Raw genomic sequence first — 19,181 nt, 5'->3', positions numbered from 1 at the left:
AGCGCCGGGATGAAAGTGAGCAGCAGAGGGATTACAACAAACAAACAAAAAACGAAAAGTAAAGAGGAAAACGAGGGTAGCGTCGACTGCGAGATCTCGTCGATTCACAAGAATACACCGAGAAAAAAGTACTTGAAAATTTCTTTCCAGGGAATACAAAGTTTATTTCGCCGAAATAAGGTTTATCTCTGAGAGATACAAGGTTTGTTTCTCAGAGGAATAAAGCTCACATCTCACAAATAAATTGTTTAAGTACCTTTTTTCGCAATGTACGATTTATCTCTCTCTCTCTCTCTCTCTCTCTCACACAGACACACGTACACACACCTCTCGAGAGAATGCCGGCGACAAGACAGTGGGACAACAAAAGATATCGCGCGCTAACCCCGATAGAGATCCGCGATCCTCGGTGCGCCGTCCGGGACTTCCACTCTCCGCGTGCGTAATAGATTATAAGAGTTCTCTCTCCTATCCGGCGAGGTTCGCTCGCCAAGAATCCGCAGGCCATCGAATCCGAGAGGCGACCACCACACCCCCCGCGCACACCGATTATCTTCATTCTCGATCGTGGATGTCGGCGTTGGGGGTGACGCGCAACTTTAACGGCACGCAGACAACGTAGACGAGCGAAGCGTGTGCGCGCGCGCACCCCCGAGGGGTGACGACGACGCCGCTGCGCGACGCTCCTCATGGCGGCACCGTCTACGTCGAAGGGCGAGGGAGGACAAAGGGGGTACAGCGGGGTTAGCGGGACCATCGGTCGACCGTCCGCGCGCATCGATGGTGGGAGAGCACGACGAGAAGTGGGGAGTTCGCACGTAGACCGGAACGGCCCCACCAAGTTTTATCCAACGATCCGGGAGGCTCGTCGAGGTAGTGGTCCGCGCCCCACAGCCGCGACGACAGCTACGAAGCGTGCGCCGCGTCTCTCGAGTTCGCCTCGTTTCGGAGTTGCGCCGAGAGAGAAGCGTGCGGTATCTCTCGTACGCACGAAAGCGGACGCGCGCGTACCGAAACTCACCCCTTCGTCCCGGAGGGCGCCACCCTAGCGCGACGTCTCGGCCGATATCCGGACGAGAGTGCGCTGGCCACGGGAGTAGCAGCCGCGCGCGACGGAGAAGTGCACGCCCGTTTCGCTCCTCTCGAGAGAAAGAGAGAGTCGGTGTTGCTGTTTTGTGAGCCGCATCGTCGATCATTATTCGGGTCGCGTCGGTGTACGCTCCGAGGAGCGGCGCGCCGCGGTTTTCCGAGGGGACAACTGCGGGTGAAAGTGTACCCGTGAGTACGAGTGTCAAAGAGAGAGGGAGGGAGAGAGACCTGTCGTGGAACGACGTATCGCAGTTCCGGTATCGCCGACTACACCGGTGTGACTCGAGCGAGAGAGTACGCCGACACGCCGCTCGAATTTCGCGGTCACTCGGATACATCGGCTGGCTGGAGCGAGCTTGTTTCCCTACCGAGGGGTGTCGCAGGTGCGAAGGAACTCGGCTCTCGCCACCCGGGGCTGGCTACCGCGGTGGTGGTGTCCTCGCACTCCTGCGCAACGCCGGAGCACCGGGTGTCCTGGGGAGGAGCCGTTCTCTCTCCGTGCGCGGCGCATTAGCACCTGGCCCTCGCGTACGTATCAATTCACCTGGCTCGCGCGCGCGGATCCAGTGCGGCGGTGCTATGGCCTCTCTCTCCTTAGGAGAGGTTCTCTCCTACACCCCCAAACAGGTTATTGATTTTGCCGAAGTAAGGAGGTACGGATGTACGCCCTGCGACCTGCTCTCTTTCCCTCTCGCCCACCATCCCTCCGTCGCCGACTGTCGCGTCCTGGATTCCCGCACGAGCTTGTCCTTGATCCTGCCTATCTCCGACGACTTACGCGATTCTTCACCGGGAATGCGTGTGGCGTTGCTGTGTCGCATGGACGTCGTGGACCGTTGCGCTGCATCCCGTGTTCGCACCTTCGGTTCTCGCGCGGCGGGGAGATCGAGAGAGAGGGAGTGACGTGCCGCCGAGATTCCCCGTGGAAGCGCGCGATGTGTGTCTTAGTACCGCGTGTCGCGCGAGTTGCACCCTTGAGGAATGCGCGCTATCGGGATGCACTCTGCGAGTCAGTCCGCTGCCGATCGACGGCCACATGTGCGGAGATAAGACGGCTGGTTCGCATGAACCTTGTGCATCGGTGTTAACGCGATAAACACGCTGCCGCGTAATCGCGATTGATGTGGTCGCGACGACACACGCGCACGGGTCAAAGCGTACCACGTTGTCTCTCGTCGTCACTTCTCCGCGGGACATCGCCTTGATATCTCAGCCCGATCTCGCGTCAACTCGCGTCGACTGTCTCGAGATTTTTCGTACTAACGTGTCTCAGCTGGTTCAGTTATTTCCGCCCGTTATTCTCTGTTGAACAAAGTCCTCTTTCCCCTTGCGAGACTGCGAATCATCGTGGAACGACGTAGCAGGCGTTCTTCGACAACAGGCACCGGTGCTATCGATCACGTCGATTGCAATTTCAAGGAGACCTTCAATCTCGCATCGATAAGTGAACCCGCTCTGGCGCGAGCACATTTGCCATTTCTCCCGAAAGTATTCAATCTTGCCGACTGACGTTGATCAACGCGAAAGCTCCTCGCGTGTATCATGGACAGACTGTACAGTGTATTCACGCGTTTACGTGGCTCTGCGGAACACGGACATTTCAACGTCTGAATTATTCTCAGAGACGCTCGGGAGTACATGCAGTGTATGCTGGTGACCGTAGTTGATTAAACATGCATTTTCATACGCATCTCGGAGGATCGGGAGAGGATGGCCACGCGTGCGATGGGAAATAATGGCGGATGCCTGTACCGTGTTAACTACCCCTCTGCTTTTCGTCGTTTTCAATTTCATGGTAATCTTATTCGAGTCTCCTCCGTCTCGCGCTGACCGAAGGAACGCGGTCCCAAATTCGGTGCCGCTTTTCACGATGATTCTTGTACGATTTCTTCATTTTTCGGACGACTCAACGAGCAACTCTTCCACGGATTTGCCAGTCTTCATCTTTTCATTCCCAAGAAGAGCCGACTTATCGATTTTTGCTTGCGAGCAAGTTGTTGCTCAGAAATTATCTAATAAATAAGTTTTTCTCTTATTTGCTAAATAAAAATGTTGCGTTCGCCGATATCAGGTAAAATATGAAGATCAACTTAATAAATGACCACTGTATTCAGCAAATTACCATGTTTATTTGAAAAAAGAAATGCGACTAGATGAAAAGAAAGAAATCGAGGAACGTCAGGATTAAATTACTTGTCATCGTTGTCGTACGATACTCCACAAAATTTGATTCGACAGACATTTGATTTTGTTACTCTAACATGCGATCTTCGTGTAATATCGATCGAAGCGGGGTAGTTTTATCGGAATTCTCTCGTGAAATGGGCACAGTTAGCGCCACGACGCTCATGCAGCCTACAGCAACGCCGTGTCAATGAACCTCCGTGGCACATTGTCGCGAAGTAGCGTGACCGTATACTTCAGACGGTGGTTACGGGCAGATTCCAACTGACACCGGATCGATCGGGGAACTTTTCACGGCGGACATTCGCGGCAACGACGGCGGCGGAGGCGGCGGCGGCGACGACGGCGGTGGCGGTGGTGTGGTCTTTCGCGAAACCGGCGGGCTCGTAGTAAATCAATAGAAGCCACGTGAACCCGCGACGGACGATCGTTCTGTCACGCTCCCGTCCGTGGAAGCGCGGCCTCGTGAATTCGGCGAGCGAACAGATCGATAATAATTCGGCTGAGGCCGCCTCCGAGAAGGATTTGACCTTTTGAACTCCCCATAGTTTCTCGACCCGACGATCGTTCTTTATCGTGCGCGTCTCGAACGATTTCCGTCAATTGCGACACGGAGTCCATTTGCGATACGATCTCGTTATCCGAGAAGTGATTCGTGCTGCTCGTTTCGAATAGCTCCCTCCTAATGATCGACGTCGTCGTTGTTAATTTTCATCGGCGAATACCTCCATGATTTACGAGGCAACTCGCCTGATTGTATTAGTTTATCGTCTCGCTTTTACCCGCTTTTCATCGAAGGCATACTCGTGATTTTTTTTCGTGTAAGAGGAAACTATCTCATGAACAAAGAGCCATAACCGATTAACTGTTTTCGGAGAGGCACCTTCAGTAATTTCGTTAGTAGTCGTTTCAGTAACATTGTATGATCAGATGCAGGGTTGAAACGTGACGTACGAAAAGCGCGAAGTGCGACACGATATTTCACAGCGATGCGAAACGCTCTATGAATTATATAACAGCCGTGCTCGACTCGCGAATCTTATATAGATCTTCCCGTGTAGATTTTGCTAATTATTATATAAGGAGAAACTATTCGGAGATCTCACTTGTCGATCATGCTTGCCCAACAGGTATCTTGGAATCCACGTATACTTAACGCGTCTTTAACTTTTTTCATGTACAGTAAAAATTTTATTTGAAACGGTTCACTGAAATTTGTTACTTTAACATGGGGAACATTAAAAAGTACAAATTACACATTTACAACTTATACATACACAACCTGTTGACAAGGTAAACGTGTTAATTTAACATTATATTTGTGTACTTTTTAAAATACTAAAAAATCTCAGTCGAATTTTTTCATTTTTAACACAAATTTTTTTTACTATATGCTTGCAACGCTCGCATAACATAATTGCTGAAACACCTATTATGGTAAACGAATGACCTATTATGGTAAAGCAAGAACGTGCTGAGTAATGATACTAAATAAAAAATAGATCTCACCGGAGACGTTGTGTTATGGTTAATGAAAACTGCCACGCGATGGGTGCTCGTAATATCGAAAGAGAACGATTATAGAACGAAAAAAAGGGAGGAAGGCGAAGTCTTCTAGCGTGTCTCCGACCGAGTCTCCACGACGGAGAGGATTCTTGATAGAAATAGGAGCAGCACGTAGGCGTGTCTGCTACATCCGGCAGAAATATTACAACTATTTCTGAGATTACTTGGCACACTTCGATACACCCCGAATACTGGTGATATACGTGTGTCTCCTTTTAACATTCTCTCTTTCGCCAATATATAAAATCGCTTGGTAACGTGGAAAAAAATTTACTGGCGAATTCACAAACAGCAGTGGATAATATCGAAAAAAAAGGAAAAGAAAAAAGAAAATAATGGCGCACGCTCGTGCTTCTTTCATCGACTGTTCAAAGGTTTCCACGTACGTTTCGCGATACTTTTCACGAACGAAAATATGCTTTATCAGAGACGAGGCGGAAACATTCCCGATGTTTTTGATATTACCTCCGTACGAACGTCACACACACACAATGTTATATATATGTGTGCGTATGTGTATATTCCCTACCTCGCGTAGGAAATGTTTGCTTTAATGACAGCGCAGGTAAACGCGTACACGGTGCTTCGAGTTAATCCTGAAATTGGGGTGATTCGTATAATTTCCTCGCTTTTGAATGCCCCGCGAAATAGGATTTATCTCTAATTCCTGGGTGCCCCGGGGCGGGGAGGGAGCGGAGAACGGTCAATAGTCTCGAGGTATGGCATCGCGACCGCAGTAACTATATTCCTGGGTGCGCAATTTAATTGCTTTCGTGGCATCGCATCACGAGGCTTCGTGTCCGTTTTTCTCCCCCTCCCCCCATTCCCATCTCTCTCTCTCTCTCTCGCGCGCGCGCACATCGCGATGAAATCCGACCGTCGAGCGAAAGCGACAATAATCTAGAGATACAGTGACGCGATATCGCGACGATGATGACTACCGGTGATGACCGCACGGGCGTGCTGTCGGAGCGCCGTTTAATTGCTTTCGTCCCATCGAACCGCCGCTGTTGTTTTTTATCTCGTCCAAGTCGCTCGTAAAACGGGTTTATCAATACAGGCCGAACGTCCAGTGAAAATGTCAATAATATCGAGCCGGAACGACATCAGCCGCGGTTGGGAAATAAAGGCGGATCAAAGTTCGTCGTCGGGGATCATCGGGAGGCGATAAAATATGGAATCATCGGAGAGAGAGATAATACTTTTCGTGAAGTGAGAAGTCCCTTCACACGTTCGATTTTGAAATTAACGTGTTTTTCACAGAGAGGTCGCAGCATGTCAAAGCTCAGATCGAAACAAGCGTCGATTATTTACGAGTCAGAGCGAGAACCAAAGTGCCAGACATTTATAAATAAACAACGTAACTCCGCGCGACGATAGTATCCGTCATGCATCTTGCATGTTTATTAAATGTACAATCGTTCGCATCTACTAATTCTCAAAGCGAGTATTACGATCGACAATATCTAACACGGGATTCCGGATTTCGGGTTTTGATCCGCAATCCGTTCGGCCGACAAAGCGCAATAAGGTATATTGCGGAACTATCGATATCCCACCCTTTAAACACATACTCGCGCGCGCAGGAGAGACTGTCACATTGTAAAACGCATCCGTATGCGGCCGCGTATCGTCGATCATATGATATAAAAATACCAGGTGCGCCAAAGGATACAAAGGTGCCCGTTTGTTCAATTAATGATGGCAGCTCTTCAATCAAAACTCTGACCCAAATGCGAACATCCAATATGATCATCCCGTCGTGGCGTATCCTCTCGTTAATAACAACGTAAAACGGAATTAGCATACAGCCAGGCGAATCACGAGGGTTCGCCATGTATCTTGCAGAGTTGAGACACGAATCATTTCTCCTGATAAACACGATGCCATTATATGCCAAAGAGACATAGTTCAAATCGAAATTTTGGCCCTATGTTAAACTTTTAATTCTGCAACATAGTGAAAGCTAAGATAATAAAATAGGTTCAATTTCAATTTCAGTCTTGACAACAACAATCTTGAATTGTCTGAAATTTCCATTTTCGCTGTCTCAGCGTCGAAATAAATCGTTGAAAGTAGCATTAAAATTTAATCTGTAGAATTACAGGTTCAAGAGAGAAGTAAAAAAAAAAGTATCAGTATCGTCAAAAGAGGATTCTGTTAATCTATAGGCCGTCTAAGTAGGTGCAAACTATCTTGAAGAATGTCGGAGTGACATCAAAATTTTGATTCGGAAGAATGACACTTGGAGCGCGTAAGCGCACCAAAAAGAATGCAACCTGAGAAACAGTTAGCAGTGATTTTTTCCACTATATAAGGCGAGGATTTCTCACGTGTTATTCTTGTATCAGCATAATCCACTCGTTGCTCCATTTATCCGACAGTCTCAGCCGTCTCCCACTTCCCCCTACCTCGCCGTACATTTACCGAAACTTGGACGTCACGCCTGCATCTGGAACCGTTTCTGAATTTATCACGGCCCCATTATGCGCGTATTACTACCTACACCTAATATTCTTACGTCGCCGTGGCCCGCTGTTTCGTGCGCCGGAAACCGAAATGGCAGGACGCGATTATCGTTTCTCCGGGTTCTTTGGCATATCCATTACGATCGTTGACACACGAGCCCGGGATCTCCGTCAACGTAAAGATCCGGGAAACGGGAGGACCCCGAAAAACGTGGACGTTTTCCGCAATCTCATCGCGGCGACTTTTCGACATTTCGGATCACTCGAGATTTCCGGACGACAAAACTATCCGAGGACTCGTAATCCCGGTTCGCGTCCCCGAGCATAACGAGGCTTCCCTCGACTGCGCTGAGTCTCGACAACGAGAAGGTCCAGAGACTCGCAGATAATGTCGTGCAAAATGTCAATGAAGCCCAGACGTAACGCCGCAACCGCAGCAGCCGCGGCGTACGCTAATTGCGTCCGTCGCATCAAAACAAAGTCGTCGGTCTCGTTCCCCTCGGGCGGTTCGCAAAACGGGGCCAATGACCAGCCACGCAGCGTGGAAGCCCGCCAGGGTCCCGAAATACGACGGAAGTAGCGTTTGTGCGAGTCAACGTTTTCCAAACGGGCCGTATACGCTATACCGGCGAAGTTCCGGCGCGCTTCGCTCAGGCCGGGATGTTCATTGGGTGCGAAATCGGCTCGATCGGTATTCTTGGACCAATTCAATTTTGAAATGCCGCAATGGAGTTCGCGAGTAACTCGGTTGCATGAGTCCACGAGTGAAGTTCATTTTCTGAACGTTGCACAAATTGAAAGTTAATGTTTAAGATGAAATCTTATATATCATTTATGTGACAGGTCGATTTATATATTTGTTCGTTGAGAAATAATTATCGTGGATATACAGTGCCCCGGCAGACAGAGAGCGGTATTCGTGGGAAAGATGGATCTCGGTGCAATCTAGCGATTCAAGGAAGTTAGTTAAACTTCAAAATCAGTCATCTCGACATTGTCGACCGGTTTCTATTAATTCAGAACAATAGTTGCGATGATGGACTACTCGAGACACGTGTAGAAATAAAATCGAAGTTGTTAATGAATGGATGCTATAATATAAAATAGAGGTTAAATAGGGTGTAATAAAAGGAAATGTTTTGCACTTTTTTCTGTTATTTTTTAAAACAATTTCAATGTGAAATATAGTGTTATATATATATACACACATAAATTTGTATAAATATTTTTATTTCATGATACACATTTGTTATGTATATCGAGGTCTCTTGCGGCAATCATGGCAATGCATAAAGAAATATGTACCGTTAAACCCACATGACGAAATGTCACGATCGCTACGAAAATATGAATCCGACCTTAACGTGGCGGGCGCATGCACGTGGTGCATGTGCATCGACCGCGCGCCGCTGCTCTTCTTTTTGTCGTATCTGAAGATACCCGTCTCTCGTGAAAATCGCGCTGCGGCGACGACGCTGCTAGAGCAGAAGAGAAGAACCGAGAATATGGGCGTGACGCCGAACGTCGGCAGATGCGTGGAATTCGGAGGATGCCCTTTAAGAACTGCACACAACGTTCGGATAACGGCAACGTTGCTGAATACCGCAGAGCATCGTCAGTCTGGTCAATCCGTCATTTTCAGTCACCCCGAGTTATTTTCAGTCCGGAAAAATCAGAGGAAAACGCGGTGGAAGTGAAGAGATGGAACGGAGAAAAATTTCGGACGTCAAGGAAAGAGCTTGGAATATGCGAAAGCATTGCGATAAAAATACCTGAGCTTAGTTACTCAGCCACGGTATTACTCTTTTGAGAGCAATGAACGATAAAGTAACAGTAGCCGGCAGTGTAACTCGTTCTTGTCGCGTAACTATAATAAAAAAATCGTCCGTAAGGTCACTCGTCGTTTATTTTACCAGTGATTTTCGCGAGAACGAGAGACTGATTGTCGGAAAACGAATTTAGTGTCACGATTGCGTTATCACGGCGGAAGAAACGCCGGGAATGAACGGTCAACGTCGAAATTAATCCCGGGACGAGCGAGATGGAGACGGATTGACTGACACGGAGAAGTCGGAGGAGGATGCGCTTTTCGGATACGTGTCGCACCTGTCGGTCAATAAATAATGAGGACTAGCTATTCTTAACGCAGTCGTCGCTCATCGATCGCTCGCGGGAGATGGCTTCGCCCTACAAATCCCCACGAAACCTTTCGTCCTCCGTCGCGAGGATCACCGCTATTAACTCATTACAAGTCGAAGCGCTGTCTCTCCATTGGTCCCGGGGCGTTAATTCTCGCGGTTGGTCTTACATTGTGCACGGGGCTTAACGCCGACTCGTCGTCCTTTCTGTCGCCGTGTACACGGCTAAGACTCTTTAACATTTGCGTGCCGCGGAGGTTTCTAAGCCGCGGCTTAGATCAAAGTTCACGTTCGCCTCGCGGCCGATTGCGGGGAACGGGGGGAGGTATATACGCGGGTACGTTCGCTCGCAATTACGGGGCAACGATCCGCCATGATACCGCGACCGTCCGCGATATCGTACCGACTGGCTGCCCGCTCGCTTAAGCCGTCCTTATTCCCGGAGAACGAACGCGGAATTGCCTTGCAAAAATTGCCCACTTCCGGCTAACCGTAAAAATATGTCACGATTCGCGCGAGAACGTCGATCGAGTCGTAAATCCGCTGATACAGTGGTAACGGCCGTTCGGAACACACTCGATATCCATAAAGGTGTTCCATTGGAGATAATCTGTATTTAAGCTTTTGAGCGCCGAAGAGCACGATTGCATTTCTCGCGAGATAAGTGATAGGTGTCACGATTGCGATAGCACTTCTTAGTAATCGACGTAAAAATATACATTCGTGTGTCCGGATATGTTTACAACGATGTTAACGCGCTGACAAGTCAAGAGATGTGAGTATTCTCAGTATCGCTCATATTCTAAACATATAACAGTGTCCTGTTAGGAAAAATCGATAATTACGTGTATTTATAGCAAAATTCCTATTGAGAACTACTAATAAGTTGACTTGTTAGCGCGCCGACATTATTATAAGTGCGTTCAGAATATGAACCATAGTGAATAATATTTACTGTCCTGAAGAATGTATTTTTTCTTGCACTATGTTGTGCTGTTATATTAGGGCAAAATTTGCATTTATTTTAAAATAAAGTTAATGAGATTTGTTGTTTATTATTTGTGCTTTCTTCGTTCACTTTGTTTTAAATTAGACAGGTATAAATCTCAGCTTGAACTGAAGACGACGTCCTTTAGTCGTCTTATTGTCTAAAAGACGTCTTCACGGCGTCCCAAGACGTCTTAATGTTACTCCAGGTTAAATTGATATTCTCTAATTGCAAAGCACTTTGTGTTGCACTCTCCGAAATTAGTTCTATCAATAGCTTCGATATTTCGAATCTTCGAATATAGTTCGAAGCTTCGAGTAATTCGACTTCGAGTCTTCGAACTTCAAATGTCAATTTATACCAAAGCTTCGAAAATGTCGAATAATACAAGCCCTACCTTTTAACATTCTCACAAAATCCCTCCAGCACTTTCGGCAGAATCTTCATAGAAAACCAAATGGCGTCCAAAAAGTTTAGCATCGCGAAGAGGATTACCATTGATGTTAATTATAGAGTGTTATCCATAAATTACGGCAATTAATCTTAAAACACGCGCTTCACCCATGGGGCCTCGGGGAGAACAAAGGATATGTTTACCCGATGAATTTTTAAGGGCGAATCTTCTTCGCCACTTATTCTCATTAACTGGTTGAACTTGTATATGTGTGTGTGTGTGTGTGTGAGCACGACTAGACCGGGAAAATAACATAATGCATTTGGTATCATGAGCCGGGCCAAGACCTCGTGAGACCAGTTAAGGATTAATTAGAGCCGGCGCGATGTAACGTCTCTCAAGCTTGAATTCTCCTCGCGCACGACGCGACTCTCGACTCGTTCCGTCGCGTTCAAACCGCGACTAATACCGTGAATAATAAACGTTCCTCAAGTATATTACACGCGGCGTTTATATTACCCGGGTATTTAGATATCGCGTGCGAATATTTTCCACGGGCTAGAATAATCGTAAAGTAACTCCCGCAGGTCACCATAGTCTAGACGCAAACACGGTTACACACAGCTCTGAACGAGCGCGAGTGTGCGCGCGTCACAATTATCACGCTTCGTACAAAATAATAATAATGCAGCAATTCAAAGCGAAACGTTACTGCGATATTACCTTTGGCGTTAACGACATTACTCGATTTATTCGAGCGTGAATAGAAATTAACGCGATAAAGACTGACGGTTGTTTCGAATTTATGGAATTCATCGCGCGAGACGCGAGACACGCGCGTTCGCACGATGAAAAATCCGAATTTCACGGATCTCTCTCATGCCCTTTGCCGGAAGTTACCGGCTGCACGCTTAAAAATTAACGACCTCGTCGTCGACGACGACGACGACGAAGAGAAGCAGGATATAGCAGAAGTGCGTGCGCACTGCGGTTTTTCCCGACAAGGAAGTATAAATCGCCGGGAATCCCCTCGCACTCCGACGGAGCGTCCACCCTCGTTTTCCTCGGGGAGTTGAAACTTCCCCCCTTCGGCGCACGCAGTCTGCGCAGCGCGCTGCGGAGTGGCGTAGCGACACCGAGCAGGAGGACGTGCCAGCGACGACTTTCGCGATATCGTGAAATATGCAACGCCGGCGTCTACCGGCGTTTGTCATTGTTGCGACCGAGTTACTTCGCGTTACGTTGCGTTACGTCACATTACATTACACGTTACCTCGGTTTATCGTCGGTAGTTCCGTGCGCGCGCTTCGTACGCGCGGCGTTTTCACCCGGCTACGTCGGGTCGTGCGATTCCTCAGGTAATATCGTCGCGAATCGGGAACGAAATTTACATAGTTCTACCGGAATGTGTACTCCCCCTTCCTTCCATCGCTCCCTCTCTGCCACCCCCTGCTCTTTCTCTACCTCTCTCACCTTTCCGCCGGTTGCTAACGAGCCGTGGAGGAGCCTTTTCAGAGACGCCGCGCACCGACATGGTGCGCGGCGGACTTCCATCTATTGGGGAAGCCCCGTTAAGACCTTCCACGTCGTTGTCGTCGTCCGCCCTCACACCGACGTGTCGCCGCGGAATATCGCGAAGTTTGAGAGCCGTTACCGCGAATGGGTGTTCCTGCGAGAAGCCGTACCTCGCGACCCGAGACGTCTAATTAGGGTTCATTGTTATTTGCTCACGTGTGGGACTTAAATTTCGCGCTGGGCGAGAAGCGACGAGACCAACGGCGGCGTGAAAACGCTTCCGAGGAGACGACGGGGCGGCCGAACCGCGCTCCGGTTATCGCTTCTCCTCACGAGGAAACTTTCGCGCGACTCGAGCGATCAGATACTAGACATAGACATAAAGTGTACGCGCGAGTTCTCCTCGCGCGAGCCAGCCAGTTAATTCCCGATCGCTTACGGATGATAAAATTTACAGCGGAGAAGCGATCTGTACATCGATATTCAGTTTTCACCGTAAATGTCGCTCTCGCGATGTATTTCCGATAGTCTCGTTATACTTCCGCACTCGTACGACTGTAGTTTTTGAACGCAACTAGAATTTCAGTCAGGGGGAAGGGGAAAGGAAAAACATTAATTTTCACGCAAAACTAACTAGCACACTTATATTAAAGTCAGTCCTCGCGGGTCTTCAGTAAACTTTCTTAATATTTATTCTTCCAGCTTTTTCTTTTTCGCGAGCACCATTTCTGTCTGTGTACACTTAGTATACACACATAGTAAAAAATGTTTTTGTTAAATTTAACACATTTCACATGTCCCAGACGGTTCACCTCCTTTTTTATCGCGTTTTCTTTTTTTCGAATGTCTCCAACTCCAAATTTAATCCGTTGAATTGCGCTTTATTTTCGTATCTGTTACTATTTATTGACCATACAATAGCTGACCGCATAATTAATTTTATTTCCCTCTTTAACCGAATATTACCTATTTAAGAATATATCGGACGAGGGAAATATTACAAACTATTTTGAAAGATCCGCTTTTTCCCCTATATTTAACGTGTCCTGCTTTTTCTTACACTCAGGTCAAAGAAACATGAGACAATTTTAAATTTGACTTGATCTATAATTTAACGCGATGAACGAATTTTATGCCATACAAGATTTTCTTCGATGTTCTATTATTCGGGAGACACGAGTAAGACCATTTACGGGAGTTTCATCGTAGTCCGATATCGGTGCGCTATTATGCGATATCGAAATTCGATTTTGTCGCCTTTCTTAGCGCATATCGACTGCTGGCAGGTAATCGCATTCGCGTAATCTCTCGCGTGAAACACGACAAATAAGTTCGTGGCGTAGTCCGATAACGGGAATATCGATCGCGATTTCGCGCGCTATGCTTTCTTTCGTAAACTTTCCTAATTGTTTTTGGATATAAGAGAAAAATAATACGCTGCTCTTCGCGGCGCACTGAATTAAATAATATGTTATTCGTGACTTCATTTCTATAGGATTCCTCTTATTTCTCAAAAGTTATTTTATTTTCTCTCTGGAGATAATTTTATCCGATTCGAGAATAAATGATACATTATTTGATATCGCGCGGAAAGCGTAGCACAAAATCATCAATGTTCGCGGCAGACAAGCAGACGGACAATTTATAATGTCGGTTGATAGGATTTCCTATTTCCTCCGTTATGCTCTTTACCGTCTTCCCCTCGTCTACAATTTATGCAGGTTGAACAGAAAATTGCGCGTCACTACTTTGAACGCTCAACTGCAGATAATTTTATGTTATCAACGGGCGACAGCGATGTGATTCTGTTGGAATTTGCGAGATAAGTTTCACATGATGCGCAATCAGCCATAACATACACACACGATTACGCGCCGTGACGTTTCTCGTGTCTTCCCCGTTCGCGTGATAAATCGGAGGCTTTTCCGCTTGTAATGATTATTAATGAGGGTTATGAATCTTCGTGGTTATTCGGTAAAACACACGGATGTAGGAACGCATGGGCGGACAAAAAGCAGGCTTTAGCGTAAGGGCAAAAACGGCGACTGCTCGCGGAAATGTATGGTTTAACGCGTCGCTTTTTCGCCCGCGTGCTATTTTCACCATGTTTTTTCAGTGCGTAAGTCAGTAGTGGCCTAGAAGCTGCTGGTTTCCAGGCCGCTACTAACTTATGTATGCAACCTCGTAGCGAAAAATTGTCGATTCCTCTCACATCGAGATAATCATCGGCAATGCAATCAACGTTACGGAACAAACTCGTTTGTATCGAATAATCGTGCGCTTTAATTTAAAGCTCAGCAGCTCATTTCACCTTACAATCCTGTTGAAAAGAATCAGGTGGGAAATCCATATGAAATCCCATGGTTACTCCGGGGGATTTGCGTGAAAAGTCCAGGTCCTAGGTAGGGATCCATGTGGATTCCTACGTGGATTTTTATTATCCTATATAGATTCACATGAGTTCCTATAGACTTCCGTGGGAATCGACCTGGAAATTTCCAACAAGGAACTTCTTAGACTCACCTCACGTTACCGTAATATATTTTTCTACTTCTCACGCATTCGCAAGAGGGGCCCGGATGTCTGACAGAAGTTAGTGCAAAAGAGCGCAAATTATTCTCAAACGTTGGAAGAAAAAAACAAATATTTCGCACGCTCTTCCTATACGGGCGGGCAAGAAAGTTTTGCGTTACCGTCTAGGGAAGCAGCCAGTATCGGACATTCTCGCACGTTTCCAACGGTAACAAGAAAGAGCCAAAAGTCAATACGATTGCACGTGAGACCGGGGAGGGGAGCTCGCCACCTCTTCTCCCGACCTTGATCGCGGCCGAGCTCCGCGGGATACGCACTAACGTCGGAGGGCCACAATGGCCACGCATCCATACTAATTAGAGTGCGTCCGCACATAGGCCAATAACGGGCCCTGTGGTGGGTTGCGATTGCCGAGGGAAATCTCTCCTGCCACGGTCCTCGTGGGTCGGTGACACAGTGTGAGCAGGGGTGCTGACGAAGGGTAGGGAACACAATGAGGGGTCGAAGGATCGAAGCGGGAAGGTCGACAGTTACGAGACGACGAGGCGCAATTTTGTAAATAGGGAATAGTTACGTCGGGATTATTTCAGGCGCGAGGATGATTCAATCGGACGATTTTATAGCCGGCAGCTGTGAATCCCGATAGAGGGGAGGATGAGGAACGGGGGATTTAACTGCTGATTAAGCAGCGGCGTTATCTCGCGGGCGATTTACGCGAGCGAATAACGTCCCGACTACTGTAACGTCGTGACGACGTAACGTTTGTTTTATCACCGCGCCCATTATCGTCGTAACTTACTTCGCACGAAAGGCGGCCGGTAAAACACGGTAAATCCCGTATCGGCTTTAATCGGGTCAATTTCGCTGGAACGACGTCAGGTGAACGGGTACCATTATCGGTCGGTTAAGGGATATACCGGCCTTAGCCCCGGCGGTTTCGTCCGATCGAGCGATACGAATGAGAATGAGCATTAGCTCACCGCTCTCTCGGATAACGCAGTCTCAATGTGGCCCTATGCTAATTAAATGAATGAATTTATACTGCCCGAGTCGGCGATTCCGTTTAAATCCGAACTCGGAGATCGGGAGACGGAATAAAATCGGCGCGGGTAGAACATCGGAGAAAAAATGGCCCCTCTCCATCCTCTCGAATTAATCGAAAGAGCTCCGATGAAAATTTAACGCGCCGGAAACGGGACAATATCACGTCGTCGGCGGGGCGTTATCGATCTCTCGCCGACGTGGGCGAACGCGTTCCCGCGAGTGCATCGGGAATCTCGCGAAAGGCGGAACGACGACCTATTGAACGCGCGCGAGCCATGTCGGAGCGTATTTTTCGGATTGGCCGCTGCCGGAGGCGGCGATGCACGCGGGCTTCGTGTAAATCGCCTAGCCAGTTCCGTGCCCGCCGGCTTTTACATATCCGCCGAGTGTTATGGACTCAGTCACGCCATATGGTGTCGATGGAGCGCAAAGGGTTGCGCCGCCCGGTTCTTGAGAGAGCGAGAGAGGAAATTCTGAAAGCCGCGCCGCTCGTGCGCTCGCCACAGTCCTTCACCTTCGTTCTCGACAGGCTCCTCGAGGCCATTACGGGAAGATCCCGGGGCTCCTTTGTTCGGCCCATCGGCGCTCTTTGCACGCGTTTCACAGTCTGCTGCCGACTGGTGCGGGTTACGTGCTTCCGCGGTTTCGCAGCGGCGGCGTCTGTCCGAGAGCATTCATTTCGGGGGACAGCGTGAATACGAAGACAGAAAGTACCGGGGCTCACCGGGTGTCTCGGCAATTTTAATGACGCGTGTCGCAATGCCCGACGATTACAGTCGCTCCCTCGCCTTACGGCTGACGCGAGCGAGATGTTGCAAAAATGTTGCTCAATCTCGACGTCGGATGTCGGAGGATATTTAATTTATCGTCCCCGCCGCGATTCGACATTACGCGGCGTTTACGCCGCGCCTAGTATATACGGCTGGATCTAGACAACAAATTCTGGGTAAAAGAGCGTGCAACTTTAAATTGCTTTTTTCAAAGGGTAATTTCGCACACGCGCTTGTATATTCTTCGCCCGTTGGCTCTTTAAAGCGACCCGATGCTTTGAGTACGAAAGCGAGTCTTTGAATATAAAGCGGAAAATCGTTTCATCGAGTCGTTTTTATCAGGATGCCTTCTCTCTTTCGTATCCCTCTGCAATTAGGACCGCCGTATGTAACGCTGTGCGGCCGACCGGCAAACAGGCAATGCGCTCTCCGCATTTATCTGTCACGTTTAAGACAGATAATACGCGGATGACGCGTTATTCCCGCGCAGATTGCGGCAAATGACTCCGCGATCGCATTTGTCTCCGACCATGCGATTGTTGGGAGAAAAAAGAAGACAGCTTTATGCTGCGATGTGGAAGAAACATTTTAAACGTGCTTATAAATGGAAGAGAAGGCGGTGTTATAGCCCTTGTAGGTATTATGGCCCTTTTTGATACATACGCAACATATGCAACATTTTTGCAACATCTCGTACGGAAAATAAATGCACTGTTTCTCTTTAAAATATTGTGCAGTGTCGCCACATTTAATAAATAACGTTCTAAGTAAGAAATATTTCATAATCGCTTAGAATCTAGAATCGATTAAACAACACCTTGACGAATGTAATTGTTCAATTCTCAGTTCAAAATATTAATTGCTGACAATGTTATTGTACGAAATATAAATAGGGGACCATTATTCACCTCTTTCTCCCTCCTTCCCTCCCACTCTTTCTCTCTCCTTCTCTCTTTTATATATAGATATATATGTGTGTGTGGATGTATCCTTGAAATTCATGGAAGCAAAGCTCGTAGCGCAAGAGCACTGTTTTTCTCACCGGCGTCTTCGTAGCACGTGTCCGAGGAATTATAGGGCATTACGCTTTTTACATCTTACGCGGATTCTATACACCGCGTAAATCCTGTTACGTATACGTATCCTTTTCGAGCGCACGTCGCCTAGCGGATTATCCGGCGTTCGCTCGCGCGCGACTTTCCAGGCGGAATAAAAAAATTTTGAGAACCGAGTAGCGCACAAGTGGGTCACCGCGATACTCCGGCTTGATCCACTTTACTCTTAATGTCCTTGCGATATTGCTTAAAGAAATAAGAAGCCCGACGGGCGAAATGGATGTTTTGCAGCGACACGCCCTGCGGTCGATTGCGCCTATTTCTTCGCGCTGCTCAAAAAAGCTATTCGACAATGCCACCCGTGCGTATCGTGGCAGCTGGTACACGTATTTTCACGATATATTCGGCGTTAAGGCTTGGTACACGCTTTGAATAGTTGCACAAACGTCGCGCAACCACGTTTCACGTTCGCAAAAGGGATTTATTTTATAGAACTAAATTCTTTCGTGATGAAATACTTAAAATTAAATGTAAAAGAGCCTCGGGGGAAACAATGTGTTCATTCGAAAATTTTGCCTGCGAAAAGAAGACCTTCTAAATCACCGTAGAATTCAAGTCGAAATGTTTTAGGATATCCCGTGAGGATAATAGGTTTACCTTGTTTCCCAGTTAATTTCTCGCGACCTCGTGATTTAAACGGAAATTTAATGCGGCTCTCGGGCCGAAGAAAAGTTAGGTGTGATATTTACATATTCAATGCTTTTTTTAAATTTTAATTTTTTTCACAGCACAGTTATTCTCGGTCCGAGTTTATATATTCCTCCGCTTTCATTTCAACAATACGCGCGTTATAAAACACGGTTGTGCCATAAAGTCGTCACGGTAAATTAAAGTTTAAATAAAATATTACCGTAATTTCGTATTAATATACTCTGCACACTAAAGTTTAACGTGATTGCGAGAAACACGAATCGCCGTACGTACACAATTCTCTCGAGTCATTTATTCTATAACACCAAATATATCTTTCGCCATTCGAATTTCGTGTATTCAAATATGTATATACCTCTGCGCGCGCGCTACGCTCTCTGAAATTCCGGCATATTTATTCCATCGAATGGAAATATTTCTTTGCGCATCAGAAAATCGCGAGCGCGACATTCAGACAAAACGTAAAGCCTTACGTGCACGCGCGTACGAGCGTGCTGACTTTCAGATGGAACATTTTCACGTGAAATATTTACATTACGAACAGAAGCTTCGATTATCTTTAATATATTAAATTTAACATAATACATACCTCTCGTACTAACAGAGTTTCAACTATTCGCGAATAGGATAGATAGGCGCGTGTATACGCGTATATCATTATTTCCTACATGTCCAAAGTAATTTGCGTGCTCGAATCTCATCTATTTATCTGTTTGTTTTATCTTAA

General features: G+C 47.2%; 1 protein-coding gene across 1 annotated transcript in view; it reads left to right on the top strand.

Moving 5' to 3' along the window:
* The first annotated feature begins 896 nt into the window (after positions 1 to 896).
* LOC106743838 (neural-cadherin-like) overlaps positions 897 to 19,181 on the top strand; it is a 58,213-nt gene continuing 39,928 nt past the window's right edge. The window contains 1 exon segment of the mRNA XM_014618055.1: positions 897 to 1,617. The gene's annotated coding sequence lies outside the window, so the exon portion shown is untranslated.

The sequence above is a fragment of the Dinoponera quadriceps genome, unplaced genomic scaffold, assembly GCF_001313825.1.
Source record: "Dinoponera quadriceps isolate SergipeBrazil2010 unplaced genomic scaffold, ASM131382v1 scaffold1153, whole genome shotgun sequence".
NCBI lineage: Eukaryota > Metazoa > Arthropoda > Insecta > Hymenoptera > Formicidae > Dinoponera > Dinoponera quadriceps.
Note: the sequence above shows the minus strand (reverse complement) of the source record. Positions and strands in the feature narration are given on the sequence as shown.